The following is a 16,286-nucleotide window of genomic DNA, read 5'->3' on the forward strand; positions in this document are numbered from 1 at the left end:
GCCGCCATATTTAACCTCCTTAGTGATATACCTGGAAAAGACTATCAGAAAGCTTTTAAGTATTGGATTAAAAGATTGAGATATTGTGTATCTATCAAAGGAGATTACTTTGAAGGTTTGAAACAAAGATTTTCTTAATCCAACCTTTAGTTGTCATTTAACACAATTGGTTGCATTACTTTTGATCCCACCCTCGTACTTTTTTAAAACTACTACTAAACTGTTTGAATGCTCAGTAGCATGGCAACATTGGCTAGTTTGTTATATTGTTATATAACTTTTAGGCTAAACTGCATTTTGCTGATGTTTTTGCCACTTATGTGATTGTCATTTCTATTTTTACATTTGTTAATTTTGTTATTCAAGAGAGATAACATAATAACAGAAATAATTCAGTTTACTATTGATTAAAGCGACTAACTTACAAAATGTGGTGCAAGATTTTAAAAAATCAAACGTTTTCTATATTCACCTTTATGCCGGAATTATGATGTTCTAACAATGTATTTGTCAGCGATTTCTGTTTAAAATCATTGTTTTCCTATCAAATAAAAAATGAATAAAAAAAACATTCATCTACTATTTCTGATAAGGATTTCCAGTTTTATAAAAAAAACACAACAAAACAAAAACGGAATTCTCTCTCTATAAACTTGATAAACAGACAACATTTATCAAAAGTCTAGCATACAGCCGCTGCAGTCTAATATAATAGCATTCTTAAAAAAAACAAAAAACAAAAAAAAAAAAAAAAAAAAAACAAACAAGCAAACAAATAAAAAAAACAAAAAAACTTTTCATTAAAGAAAGCAAGTTATACAATTATGTGTGGAAATTTATGTAATAATCATACTTGTTATAATATTTACAGGGGATGAAATGAGTGAAGATGTGTATCAACTAAACAAATGTCGCAACACCGCTAAATGTCGCAACCGCCGTTAAATGTCGCAGGGTTGACGCTAAATGTCGCAACCACCGCTAAATGTCGCAAAATCGTCTGTCGCTAAATGTCGCACCTTTAACGTTAATTCTTGAATAAAACTACTTTTTTCACTGGATCCGCCCATGTATTAACAGAAGAAAAATCGTGTGCAAACAAGGCAATTCACGTGCTGTTAATACCCGATTTTTATTTTTGAAATGCTTTCCCAGGGCCGTATATGTAATTCTGCGCAGATTGACATCTGGTATCAGCCTCTTGTTTCTTTCATAAAAACCTCTTCTTGAAGCATTAAAGATGCAATCTAAACCAAAGAATGTTTTACTGTATCAGTAACTAACGCCAAATGCGCTGCCCCCAACAATGTTCGTACTCGTTTCTTCCCTTGTTTACTCCCCTTTTAGAACTCGACGTCAATTCAGATTTTGTAGACAACCGTGAATGTTAAAGAATTGCGTGTTTTTAGGAATCATATTTATGATTTTGGTAAGTATCAATCGGTATGTTTTTATCTAATTTCTCGAAGAATTTATATAAACAGCTTGGAAGCTTGACATTACGTTCGTACTCATCCGTACTCAAACTGTGTTCGTACTCAATATAACTCGAATGTAAAGTTATTATTCTTGAAATTGTGATTGAGTCCACCAAATTGTGAAATGATATGAACAGTTATTGGTAATTTTATGTTTGTAATAACGAGAGATAAAAAATCGCTTAAAAACCTGCAGGATGTGCTTTTGATAGTGTTGTTTATTTCTGGGCCCTGGATACGGATATTTAAAACATGTTTACCGTTTCCAAGAACAACAGGAATGGTAAATAAAAAATGTACCGGAATCGTCAAGCCATCACATATGAAAACAATACATAAATCGTCGTGAAATGTTATTTTCTTTTTTTATGCAAGAATAGCGACAATACACATTTGTTTTGTGTATTAACGTCTGCAGAAGCCCTTGGGATATGTTTGTGACATCGACCTTCGGTCTCGGTCACAAAAAATTCCGCGGGCTTCTGCAGACGTGAATACACAAAAAACATGTATTATCCCTACAATGTCGCCAAAATATGCCCACCGTTATATGTCGCAACACCAACGCTAAATGTCGCACTTCCTATTTGACACTATGACATATAGAAACAATTCCTTTTGTATATTTAAACATTTTATTTTACGTAATTAACGTAAATCTTCAATAATAAAATAATGTGGTGTTAGCTTTAAGCCCGACGGAAGTCATACTCATACATTCTGGTATACTTTTTCGAGGGAAGAAGAACTAACAGGTTTATGTTATACAATTTATTATCTTAATAATAAATGCTGTTACGTATAGAAACAAGAGGGCCTCGGTAGCCCTAGATCGCTCACCTGAGTTCCACACCGTGCTTGAATAGTCACACAAGAAAAATATCTGTGAAATTATTTTGTTATAGGGCCAGTGTTTTAGAACAGAAAAATTATGAAGTTTCTACTAACTAAATACGATTTGGTAATTGCGTTGTGCGTTTGTCGGGGTTGGATATGGATGGGAGGGGGTTTATGTGTGAGGGACGGGGTGGCGAGAAAAGAGGATAATGTGGGCAGTGAGAATGAGACTAAGCCAGAAAAGTAAAAAAAAAAATCAAAATGCCCGCTCAACTAAGGACAAAAAGAATATTGAAAAATGTAGGGATATTCCCCACAACATGGGTTGGTAAAAAGGATGCTATGGAGCTAAAATGCAATAGAATTTAAAGGAGTTGCCTGTAATGAATTTAAACAGGTGTTCAGCCAGACATATAAACACTCCACTTGATGTTATTCAAAACAATTAATGTGGAGAAGTTGGCACCTTTGCGACCACTGTAGACCATGATCAGCCTGCAAGTCTGTGCAGGCTGATCATGGTCTACAGTCAGTAAATTTGTAGTGAACACTCCTTTGATAAACAAGTGGTACTGCCTAATTTGAACGACGGACTAATCCATGTAATTTAGCAGGGTAAAGGCTACTGAAATGATCCTCCATCCCCATATCAAATCTATTTTCGGTAAATATATCAACTTCACATAACAAGGCTTGTAGCTCACTGAGAAAAAAGGTGAATTGATATAAAGGAGTCAAGTGGTTCTTAACCTTAACTGTTTTCTGTAAGTGTGTAGTACAGGGGACGACCTCCAGAGAGATTTAAGTGTTGCTATTCCTTGAAATGCACATGAAAACAAGGAAAATGACTAGCTATTCAAACAAATTAACAATATTTCTCTCTCCAGCAGACTGACTAGCCTTTTCCAAGAATTTTCCAATATTTCTCATCAAAGGTCAGTCTTAGTACTAGACTATTTACAAAAAAAAGAACAACAACCAAAAAAGTGAGAAGGTTAGTAATATTTCTCAAGATATTCATTCCTGGAAAGGAGCAAAATAACCGAAGTTCTATGATCATTTTCTTAGTATAGGTTTCAGTTCTTTAATAAAGCTGCTGGTTACATATTGACTTTGCAGTATCAATTTTTCAAAAACAAGTTTTTTTAGGAAAGTCTTCTTGTGATTTTATAAACTTGAGCTCAGTTCAGGGTGGGTAAAAACTGCTAGTAAAATGAACACAAGCATTACAAATATCAAATTGAATATATCATTAGTTTAACAATCTTGTGATTCTTTTAACCGAAGCAATTTGATACACTAAGGCGGCCAGATCTAAGTATGTAAACTGGATCAATAATTTAACTCCTTCATATCTAATCATACAGTCATGGCTATTGTACTGTAAAAATTCAATTTTTTTAAATTTGATAGAATTTTTTATTCTGATTTCCGGTTTAAAAATGTGCATCTATGATCTAATACGAATAAGATAAATAATATAGGAGGCATTAAATCACCACAAGAAAATGTATGCACTGCTCATGCCTAAAAACAATTCGACATACAAAAATATTATTTTCATATTTCTTAAACTTTAGAAATTTCAGTTATGGCCAATCCTATTAATACGTTATATCTCTCTATAAATAGAAATGAACGCCAGTAACATAATACTGTAAACATGTTTACGCTACCACCTTGACCGACCTTATTTACAGACTTTATTGACGTACATGGAAAGTCCAGCAGATCAATGGAAAATCTTTTGTGATCATCATAGATCCTAATAAAACCCCCAACATTCTTTACATCGGACATGATCATCTAGACACTGTAACTAAAAAATTAAGATCTGATTTTTTAACATTTAGACTCCAAATATATATTGCTAAGTGCATCAGATAATATAAACACAACATTGAAATGCTGTGTGTTATTTATCCAAACAATTTAGTCCCCATAACATTTTTGGAAATAGGATAGACAACTCCTGAATGACTATCTCATCAAATTTGCTGATATAAAAATAAACTTAGGTATTTTCCCGTGATACCGTCATTAAAGTCTGTTTCATACATGCTAGGTCATACTTGTAGTTAATAAAACCAACATGTAAAACAATTATTTAGTTCATCAAAGAAATGAAGACTTATTAACTTCACAATATTTTATTACCTCCCTTCATTATATTTATATTCTACATTTTACATATTTTTTATGGAATTACTTCCCTTTATCTCATATAAGCTTTCTTATATTGCAATTTAATCAGTCAGTATTTTTACCTTAATTTTCAGACAAATAAATATATATTTTTTTAATCCATGGTAAGATGAAAAGCATATATCATATTAAAGAATACCATAAAATCATTTATCACACATGAATGCAAGGTATACATAAGAAATAATGTTTAGCCTTGTTGCCAATGACAATGTTGAAAAATATTAAAGCTCAGATGGCATAACAGCGAGATAAAATCTATTTCAAGTTAATAATTCCCATATTAACTTATGACTACAAAAATTTAAAGTATGTTGTTATTCCCATTTCAGTCCAACATATCTAAAGAAGTAAAGACTACAAAGACTGTATATAAATTTTTTAAAATAAAATTCCACCAACACAATTTTTCTTATTTCTTTTATCTTGATTATGTAGTGTACTTATCTGGAATGATGAGATATTTTAAAATGTATATTTCTTTATTCCCCTGGATGGAAATAAATAAAACATATCAACAAAACAACCATTTATACCAACCAAATTGTAAAATATCTAAGTTTTGTTGATGTTAGTAATTATATGTTGAGACATCAAAACAAAATAAAGTATAACTAAAAAATTGTGGAATATCATTTCTAGATTAGATTAGACTGTATTATACAGATGTTTATATGAAAATTTGTGACAAATCTGGTTAATAGAATATTAATTAAGTTATGGTAAAATGTTGAACTGCTTTAACATTAATGTACAAGTGATGAAGGAGTTCATCTAACCATTATTTTGATATTTTATGCATTATTAAGAAAACTATAACATACAAGAAATGACTCGCAGACAGTATAAGTTGCTGAATGACTGGGTCAATCTCCACCAAAAATAATATGAAACTTTGAAAGTCCAATAATTAAAGGTTATTCTTTTAATTAGATTGATCACATTTTAACATTTCTATGAATGCAACTGTTTAATTAATGCTTTCTTCTTACATGCATGCCATAATGGAAATAAAAAATGATTTAACAATATATGTTTACAGTCTTGTCATAAACACATTCTGTACAGATGATAATACATAGAAAAGTAAATATATTTCATGTGTGGGTCCATCTCATTTTACAGATGGTGCATGGCTGTCTCACTCTTGAATATACATCATGCAGCACAGTTGGGGTAAAGTCCTTTTCACATGACAACAAACTTAGCACTTCTGGAAATACAAAAGTAAAACTTTATTACATAAAGAGAATAAACATAGCAGTTTGTAAAACAATTATAACATCATTTTTGACATTTGCAGATATTCTTAGAAATATATTATCAAGCAGCAAGTCAGGTAACTCTACAAATTGACATTTTGTCTAATTTCAACTTGTCTAAGGAGAATCACCTGTTTTAAGCAGCAAGAATATGTTCCTACTTGGCTTGTTGCTTTATTTTGATTTTACATATACTTAGATTCACTAAATGACAAGTTATATAATAGGACTGTCTGAAAAGATTGCATATTTTATAACATTCAATGTACATATTCAGTAGAATAGTGAAAACAATAAAAAGATAAGTCTGATGATGTTCACCTATGATCTCACCTAAAAGCTCCAACAACAACCTACAACCTCTGATTAGTATATGATGTAATAATGATAAACTTCCTAAAGTGTTTTTAAATAACATGCAAAAACAATGAACTTGAGAACTGCCAAAACTTCACTTTATGAGTAATAGATGTTCACTTTTCCCCTTGTTGAAAGTGTTGTTTTTCTTAAAGCATTAACAATAGATATTATAAGTACAGTGCAACCTCTGTAGAGCAACACCCTGTGTGATATACAAATATTTTTAGTTATGTTGAGGTTGTTGTTCTGGAGAGGTAAATTTGATAGTTATATTTCAGCTTAGGGAAATTCTTATGATGTTGTTATTGAGAGGTTTTTGCTTCAGAGTGAGCTACTCTGGCCAGGTTGTACTGTATAAATTGCTTCAAACTCCATCTCTTTCAACTGAGCTAAATTGAGAAAAACAACAACAGATTCTCCAAATTTAGAATTTCCTTGTTTACAATTTGACATTTAATGTTAGGCAACTATGCAGACATATTTTTGTGTGATACAATGTCGCCTTTAACTATTTTATTCCAATGAACAAATTGTCAGTCTTGACAAAATCATGTGAAAAGAGGTCACAGTAAAACATATATTGCAAAATCAGCTTTACAAAACTCATAAGTGGCAAAATTAAATTTAAACGTTGCCTTTGTGATGTTCAGCACTGGCCATGTCTTTTTATCACAATAATTTACCTTATTTATATCTGTTACTTTCACATTACTTTTATGTCCCTTCTGCACTAACCATTGTCTTCAAGTTCTGAAATATTGTAAAACATTAATTCACACACTTTCTAGGCAACCAACATAAAATCAGTGTCAAAGCATTTGAATATAATTATTTTAATTTTCTTGATATAAATATGCAAATGTACTTCATGTTTTTACTGACTGATACAATATATTGATAAATTTTTATTTCAATGTTTGTTATCAAAGTACATTTTCATTCTATTTTTAAAGTGTTTACATTACAAAGCTATCACACATTTATTACTAAAACATATCTATTAGCATTATCTTTAATGGAGATATGTACTTAGTAAATTGAGGGATACACAAAGCTACAGGAAAGAAATGCTTATGCCAGGCTGACATAAAGTCCAGAAAGTTCACATCTTGTCAGGAATGTCAGTCTTAAAGCTGTCTTTAACAATTATTTCAGAAGCAAGTATCTAGTCCTACAGCATATAAATGCTTTGAGACCTTTGTTTAACATACAAAAGTATAATACCCCCTGCATTTATTCATGATGGTAACATCTTCTGGGACTGCCGCATGGTAAGACAGGCCAAACAACTGTACATACTCAAACTTCTCCCTACCAAAACTGAAAATGAAAATTATACAATTTTTTCCCCTTTATTTTTGTACAAAAGATGACCCATACATTTAATATAGACTTTTTACATATATTAATGTAAATATAATGAAATTAATAAAATATCTCATAACTCATTTTATGTTTATAATTATAATTATTAATAAACATGAAGCTGAAGTGTTCTAATTTATAAGCTGCAATTAGTATTGAAAATGAAACAAAAAAAACTGCAACTATTGTATATATTAAAAAAAGTATCATGAACCTGATTATGAAACAGTCCCAGTTCAAATGTAATAACACATGACTGTCAGAAAATCAATGTAGGTACTCTATACTGATATCATGAATGCCATCAATAAACTTCATATATAACAAGGTATACCAGGATGTCAATGTAGCCTCTTTCTTGTTACTTCAACAGCTTCCAAAGACAGACTGCAACTACATGTATCAGACACTGAAAGTAAAATAAACAAATAATCATTACACAAGATAATATTTTATGTTAAATAAAGGGAGTTAATTAAATGCAATCTGAGAAATTATTGCTAAAACATAAAGGGAAGTAATTATCAATAAAATAGTTGAAGGAAAATGTATATATAAGGGAGGTAATTTAGAAAAAAACAAACTTCAAATGTCAGTATAATGATAGTTGACACTGACAATGACCTATATCAAGTATGCACAAGGTAAGAAACAGCAAGCACTTGAAAAATGCATTATATTTCCTTGCAATTTCAAGAATATTTGACTGTATGTAAGTGTTCCCTAGATGCTGTTATACTGAAAAAAACTTTAGTCTAAATAATTAGCTCCTTCAATAAGGGAAATGAAAACGACAAATAATATATATGAATTTTAATGCCAAATATAATCACACGTGTATCAATCTAATTATCAAATATATAAATATATACTGAAAACCGCCATACGGCAGGTTAACTTTTAACAACATTAGCACTACATTATATCAACATCACGACAATTCAACACGGTTCATCTCTGAAACAGATTTCATGACACTACACAACTCGTCATCTCTGCGCCTAACAGAGTTCATGAACACATCATTTTATCACTGTAAATCACAAGTTCATGTATTAATAATCCTTAACACCATCATTAGCACATGAATAAACACCGTTCATCTCTGATACAGAGTTCATGAACACACACACATGCACATGTAATCCAAGACTGAATTTAATTAAAAACAAAAACAAAATTGTATAAATATTTATGTAAACATAAGGTAATTTAAAATAACTGTAAACTAAGGAAAAAGGAAAAAAACATGACATAATTATTTGGCTGTAAGTTAGCGGCGGGTGGGAGGGTTTTTCGAAAAAGAACGTGTGATCAGTTCGAAGACAAAAACGACAGTGAAGAAAAGGGTTAACTCTAAACAAAGGACTGGCCTCAAACTACGTCAGAAACCGCGGGGAAATACAGTCTAATGCGCCAAGAATAAACCAATCAAAAAGTACGTAACAAAAAGTAATTCGGAACTATGACCAATGAAATTTAATAACTCAAAAATTATGGACTGGTTTATTCTAATTCTTATCAAGAAAGGTAATTACAGACAAGAGTAAGGTAAACATGGATAGCAAGAGTTATCACTCGCTAATTAAATATTTTAAAGCTAAACCTTAAAATAAACCAATTAGCTCCTTCAATAAGGGAAATGAAAACGACAAATAATATATATGAATTTTAATGCCAAATATAATCACACGTGTATCAATTTAATTATCAAATATATAAATATATACTGAAAACCGCCAAATTACAGCCAAAACAAGCAAAACATAGGCAAATAAACATAAGGCAAACAACACAAATAACAAAGGCAATAAAGGCAAAAATTATAAGGCAAGCAAGCAAGACAAAGCAAACAATGCCAATGGTAAGGCAAACCATCGTATCAGAACAAAAGGAATGTATGTCATAAGCAAAAAGTGGTTAAGATTTAATATAAGAATACATGAAATTCATAAATAGTAGTGAATGATGAATGTAGCTTGTATAAATGAAATGATAAGGTTATGCCTGTAGACACAAATATGTCTCTGGAAAAAGACATACAAATAATTTCCAAAAAAAAAAAAAAAAAAAAAAAAAAAAAAAAACTTAATTTTTGAATCTCATGTATCCTCAGTAAATACAAATTGCAAATAAGCTGTAAGGAGCAAAACGCAGTAAAAACAAATAGCAACAGTTTCACATAATAGCCTACCTCTTATACAGTAAATTCTCTTGAACAAACTGTTCAACTTCATAGAATCCCTGGATTAAATTAATGAAAAATTATTTTATTACTAGATAAACAAGATTATTTATAAAATTTGACAACAAATAGTGACAGTAAAGTAAGGGAGCTAACAATGATATAATAACAACGACTTTCTCTTTCGCGATTGTCTACCTTAGTAACTAATGAAAATGTAGGTAATCTGATTTTTACCTTTTTTGTTCATCAGTCATTTAAGTGTGTTAAGGCAAGTGCGCAATTACGTTTTTCAAATAATGACCTAAACGCGCTGAACCTTCAAAATTAAAATGAAGTCCCCCGTCCAGTGTTGCAAAGAGATTCCTTTTAACCACACCTTTAGTAAAAAATGGTCTGTATGACTTAATAAATTTGAAATTTAGTTCCTTGGCATATACCTCGGCAAGCGATTTATTATATTCTTTAATCCTCACAGAAGTTATTTCCATATCTACTGGACGGGGCAAAATGGAGGACACAATAATATATAACGTTTTAGATTTTTTACGAACAATGGCCAATAAATTAGATAGGGCTGATTGCATATCTCTTACTGACCAATTGTTGCAAAATTATTTGTACCTACATGCAGTATCAAATAATCAACATTAGTTAAAGAAATGACTTTTTGATCAAAAAGATGTTGCAATTTACCTATAGTTGCCCCCCTAAAAGACAAATTAGAAACACCCTCAATATGTGGTAAATGCTTCACTATGGAATCCCCAACAATGAGAACTTTACGGATTTTGTGACAGTCTGCAAAGAAAAAGCAAGTATTAGAAACATGCAAAAGTAATCATAACATTAAACTAAATAATTATACATACAAAATGAGTAAAACAAGTAATAGTACTGGCAATACTTTCGAACTGAGTTTGAATCTCAGTTTACTGTCAAGTATACACTGAACATGCCTAAATAACTATTCATACTATCAGAGGAAATAATTTAAAACTATATATACACTTTCATAATCTAAGTTATACCTAGACAAAAAACATAACACAAATGGGCATACAATCTGAAAAGTCTCAAAACATGATAAACTGAACCACGTGATCCTACCCAGTGATGTCAAAACTGCCACTGTAAGTAGGATCGTCTCCCCTTCTTAAGGTCGAAGACAAACACACGTATCATGAAAATAAGACTCAACATTTTGAAAACCCATCTGCTTCAAAAATGCCTCTCTGTAAGTTGCTAGATATAAACTTAGACACTCTAACCTTGTCTGACAAAGTAAATTCTAGGTACTTTTGTAACAACCCAAATTTTGAATAATGTCGGCTGGTAAATTCAAACGAAAGGCTAACGTTGTAAAACCACGACGAAAACTATGAGTCGAGTACTTGGAAGGATCCAGGCCTATCTGTGAAATTGCCAAACGTAACTGTTTCAAGAACATACGATATGAAACAAATTTGTCAGATTTCAAAACAAAATCAAGGAATTCATGTTATTATAGGCTGTAACTGGACACAATGGTGAGTGAGGAATAGGTGCCAGAGGAAACTGAAGCACTCTTTCACCTTGCTGAATGGTCTTGGACCACTTTATGGTTACTAAAAGTCCTAACTCGGATTGCCTAACATCCCCACTGAGTAAAAATGTTTGATTTATCAAATCATGTCTGGAAGTGGGTACTAAATTTGATTTTCTGGCCAAAAGAAAAAAGGCGAAACGGAAAAGACACCAGTAAACATAACTATCAGCCTTTGAAAAATCTAAAACTTTATGAATCTGTAACAGAATACCTGGAAAAATAGGCCCTGCTCGCATCACCATATGACACTTTGATTTTGCAATGCCTTTTAAGGATAAATTTAATAAAAATTTGTTAATTTGCTCTGTTTTAGCTCCTAAGATTAGATGCATGTTTCTAACTCCACTGATGTAATTTTTAATTGAGTCGACAGATTTAAATGTCCTACTCAAAAATTGAGCATATAATTGTAATGTTAATGTATCAACTGGTATAGCACATAATTTAAAATAAGTACAAAACAATAAAAAAGGATTTCCATTGTATATTTAAATTTTTTCTGGATCCTTCTGCATAAGCATTCCGGTTTGAATAAGCAAGTTCATCTTTTAATTCTTTAATCTGGGTCTCTGAAAATTAAATTTGATTACCAATTATTTAAAAACTGGAAATCTGAGTATTGAACAACATGTTCCTGTAACCTGAAATCTTTGACCGTAGAGTGAAAGATTTGTTTATACTTGTCTTCCTTATGCCATCTTGATAAACAATCTGAAATACGGTTCTCCTCTGAACAAATATGTTGAGCACGAATTTCAAACTCGTTATGGACTGGTTTATTCTAATTCTTATCAAGAAAGGTAATTACAGACAAGAGTAAGTAAACATGGGTAGCAAGAGTTATCACTCGCTAATTAAATATTTTAAAGCTAAACCTTAAAATAAACCATAGTTAAGATCTATTTATATCTTTAAAAAAAGGAAGTCCCAAATTTCCACAGCAAATCACAGGCTCAAAATTTTAGTTACTAATATCAGCAAAAAGGTTGATATCTATACTTTTTAATAACTATCGTCAAAGGTAGGGAAAAACTTACTGGAAAGGCATACACTTCTGATCTAATCATTTCAATACAATTTCAGCTCATTTGCATATAAGAAGAAATTTACAGAATACCCCCTGTTTCTCTTCATTTTCAAACAATCTGTACGATGAATATAAACCAAAACATTCTCCTAAGTGTCAGCTATCAGATATATATTTCAACAAAGACTGTCAGCTTACCTTGTTTTTAGAAGAAGACAAAATTCCAGCAACTTTCGCTTCCCCGCAAAAACTGTACCTATGTGCAAGTAAAAAAATCTCAAATGTGATTTTTGAAATAATACAGTCAGACCACAATTATTTCCCTTGAAAATAAAATGCTCTAGGTAAATGCCTACATGATGATCTGATATCATAAATCCCTGCATTAAGGTTAAAATATGCAAATAACTGCATTCTTTGACTGATTAAAGTTTTGAACGTGTCAATCCGAAACTTAAAAAAAATCTGCAATGTAATATTATACCTCCCACACACAGTTTCATATGTATTTAGTACATGCAATGCACTTAATCTATGTAGTAAACTGATCATTATTTCTGCATGTTTCCTTTGTTCTGATGATTCATAAACATAACATAACCCCGTCCGCTTAGCTCAGTAGGTAAGAGCGTTGATCTACGGATCGCGGGGTCGCGAGTTCGATCCTCGGGCGGGGCGTATGTTCTCCGTGACTGTTTGATAAACGACATTGTGTCTGAAATCATTAGTCCTCCACCTCTGATAATTCATGTGGGGAAGTTGGCAGTTACTTGCGGAGAACAGGTTTGTACTGGTACAGAATCCAGGAACACTGGTTAGGTTAACTGCCCGCCGTTACATGACTGAAATACTGTTGAAAAACGGCGTTAAACCCAAAACAAACAAACAAACAAATAAACATAACATACATTTTTCACATTCTGCACAAAAACAAAAAAATCTAAACTATTTACATTTTTCCTCTCGAATACCAATTTTCATGTCAAATTATTTAATACTTTTGATACAGGGGTACACATTACTTTGAATAATGAATACATGAATAATTAATGATATGTATTTAAACTATGTATTAATTGTTATGTATACAAGTTTATTTCCTTTTTGATGGTCTTTGTTACCAATGCTTTTTAATTTGTTTATTTTAAGGTAATTGTAGCAGCTGGTTCGAAGAACGCTCTCAAGCAGACAGCATGAAGCGCAAAAAAGGGAACATCACCAAAGGACCCACCCACAATTGCAGAATGATAATCTGTGATAATGAGTCCCAACAACGTGTTATTCTCTTCGCAACAGACGATGGTTTGGGCTTACACTCAAAGAAGCAGACACCTGGTTTATGGACGGAACACACTCAACAGCGAAACTCACAATTCCAGCAGCTGCTCTTGATTCGAGTTCCGCTGCAGAGACCTGTGCCTCAGCAGTCTACGCACTTCTGCGGTCCAAACAACAAGTGATGTACGAGGAGATGCTGACAGATATTCTAGATGCCTGTCTTCAGCGAGACATCCGTCCAAACTCGTGCGTATTTTCACTGATTATGAAGTGGCGATACACAACGCTGTCCGGGCAGTCCTTTCGCATGATGTCCTATAAGATTCTTTCACCGGTTGTAGGTGCAGATGGGAATTTCCGGCCTCGAGGCTCCAGCCGAGTAACCGCCTAAACAGTTACCAGAGAGCCGGATATTCCCATCTGCACCTACAACCAGTGATAGAATATTGTTCTTGCATACCATATTAAAGAAATAAAAATAGAAATGAAATCAATCGAACGGCTTTCTTTTTAGAACTATATCTTTTAGCAGCGTATTTAAACAAAGCGCGGGAAACCAACGTCCGTAAATATGAAAGACATCATGACGTTTCAAAGACAAATAACAATGTTTAGTTCCGGTTTTGTTTTATCAGTTTCAGCGTAACGATATGCATTTTTGATAAAATACCGTGTTTTGAATCGAGAAATATACTATCAGGAAATGAGAGGAACTGTTAAGGTATCGGATATTTATTCCGTATTATGAAATGCAATGTAAATTGCTACATATATGTAGTTCGTAATACGTCATTTACAGCACGAGAGTCATCTTAAAGATGGATTTTTCCAGCATCGATGAAAATACCGGAAATCCTCGTCTGGTATGCAAGAAATATACAGGTGTATAACAATTAAAAATGAAATATTTTTTTTAAAGTATATAGGACACATGTAATGCTTTCGTTAAAGGCTTAATGCCTATTTTTAAAATGTGGCTGTCACATTTTCCATTATGAACATTAAATACAATAAATCCTTAATAAATCATATTTCTGATAATTATTTCTGAAACGGACATTTACCCCCCCCCCCCCCCCCCCCCCCCCCCCCCCCCAATATTTTTGTTCCCTAGTGATTGTTTAGGAACTTAGTAGAAGATAAAAATCATATTGCAGATAACAATGTCTTTGTATCTTACATCTTTCGAGTAGATAATTGCCAAATTAACAAGTTTAAAGGGAATTACTATAGTTTTTAATGCGCATCTTTCTGCGCAGCCGACACTTTCTATGGAAAACTGAATTGAAGTCAACATTTGTTGAAACATGTTACAGACAATCTTAAATATGAGGATTCTTGAATGAAATAACATTTTTGATAAGTTATATCAGTAATCAGATGTTGATACTGGTTTATGTTGTATTGACAAGTATCATGCCTGACAGGTATCTTGCTATTTTTGTGGTTGTGTTTTCACATCGCATTTAGTATAAAGACAGTGTTGTTCATATAATGTAAGATAATTGACTTAGTACTGATAAGACAATATCACCTTCAGATTATTTAGTATGCAATTATAGAAAGAATTAAGAATTTTTAAAACTTTTATTAAACTTTTAGCAGACATACATGTAATCAATTTGGGCAGGTTCGCGCCATTTCCGTCCGAACAGGTGTTTGTATTCTAGCGGTCTTAACATAAAATATAGCCTGGTGACCCATACATTTTTAGCCATTTTTATGTTCACAATACAATTATCTATACACAAGAAAAAAAGGAAAAAAATCTATGAAAGAGTTTTTTCAAAATTTAAAAAAATATTCTTCACTATGGGTATTTTTCATTGAAAAAAGTTCACAAAAGTAAATATGAAACAATATGTTTTTTTCATTTGTACCCATCATTGTAAGGATAGAGTATTACAAATATGACTATGCTATCAAGTAAGTATATGATAAAATCTGTAATAAGAAAAAAACCGTATTGTGCTGCCTGGATGTATATTTTGGTTGGTATTTATAAAAAAGCAGAAAATTATGAAAATGTTCAAAAATCGCTGGCAGTTTCAGCAACAGTGGGTGTGTTCAAAGCAATTTTTCATAAAAACAAGCCTGGTGACCTATTATTTTTATTTGTGCATTGTTTTCAGCACACATTTTCCTATCATATATATGAATTTAAAAAAATTCTATGAAAGGAAAAAAAATATCGGAATTCTCTTTAAGTGTTAAAAACATTGCACAAATTAAAAAACTATAACATTGTTATCTTGCTGTCGGACATTTAGCGTTGGTGTTGCGACATATAACGGGGGCAAATTTTTGCGACATTTAGCGGCAGATAATTTTGCGACATTTAGCGGTGTTGCGACATTTAACGTAAACCTTGCGACATTTAGCGGTGTTGCGAGATTTAAAGGTGTCACATACATTCTACAACAGCAGAAAGGTAACAGCTGTATTTCACAAACTTTTTATGTGCATAACGTTGCATTACCAATTTCTTGCTGACTTTGAAGTGGCAAAAGTATGGATTATATTGAAATTAATTTTGATTAGGTATTTACTATAGTAATTTATGACCTTTTTGAATTAAATTTCCATTTCAACTTCACTTGCAGATGCACTGTTAAAGAAATAAGAATGGCTTACCTCTGTTAAAAGTAACAGTGTTTTCCTCAAAAATATTTTTCAGAAATTTCCATGTTCTGGATTAAAA

The 16,286-nt window shown here is 32.0% G+C and overlaps 1 long non-coding RNA gene across 1 annotated transcript; it reads right to left on the reverse strand.

Annotated features, from left to right (window-relative positions):
- Positions 1–4,452: 4,452 nt before the first annotated feature.
- Positions 4,453–10,513, reverse strand: LOC123552199 (uncharacterized). Its single transcript, XR_008369530.1, has 6 exons — positions 10,389–10,513; positions 9,702–9,751; positions 7,842–7,916; positions 7,367–7,462; positions 6,826–6,892; positions 4,453–5,733 (listed from the first exon to the last, which is right to left on the reverse strand). It is a non-coding gene; the product is annotated as an uncharacterized LOC123552199 (long non-coding RNA).
- Between the last annotated feature and the right edge of the window lie 5,773 nt (positions 10,514–16,286).

The sequence above is a fragment of the Mercenaria mercenaria genome, unplaced genomic scaffold (assembly GCF_021730395.1).
Source record: "Mercenaria mercenaria strain notata unplaced genomic scaffold, MADL_Memer_1 contig_4776, whole genome shotgun sequence".
Classification (NCBI taxonomy): domain Eukaryota; kingdom Metazoa; phylum Mollusca; class Bivalvia; order Venerida; family Veneridae; genus Mercenaria; species Mercenaria mercenaria.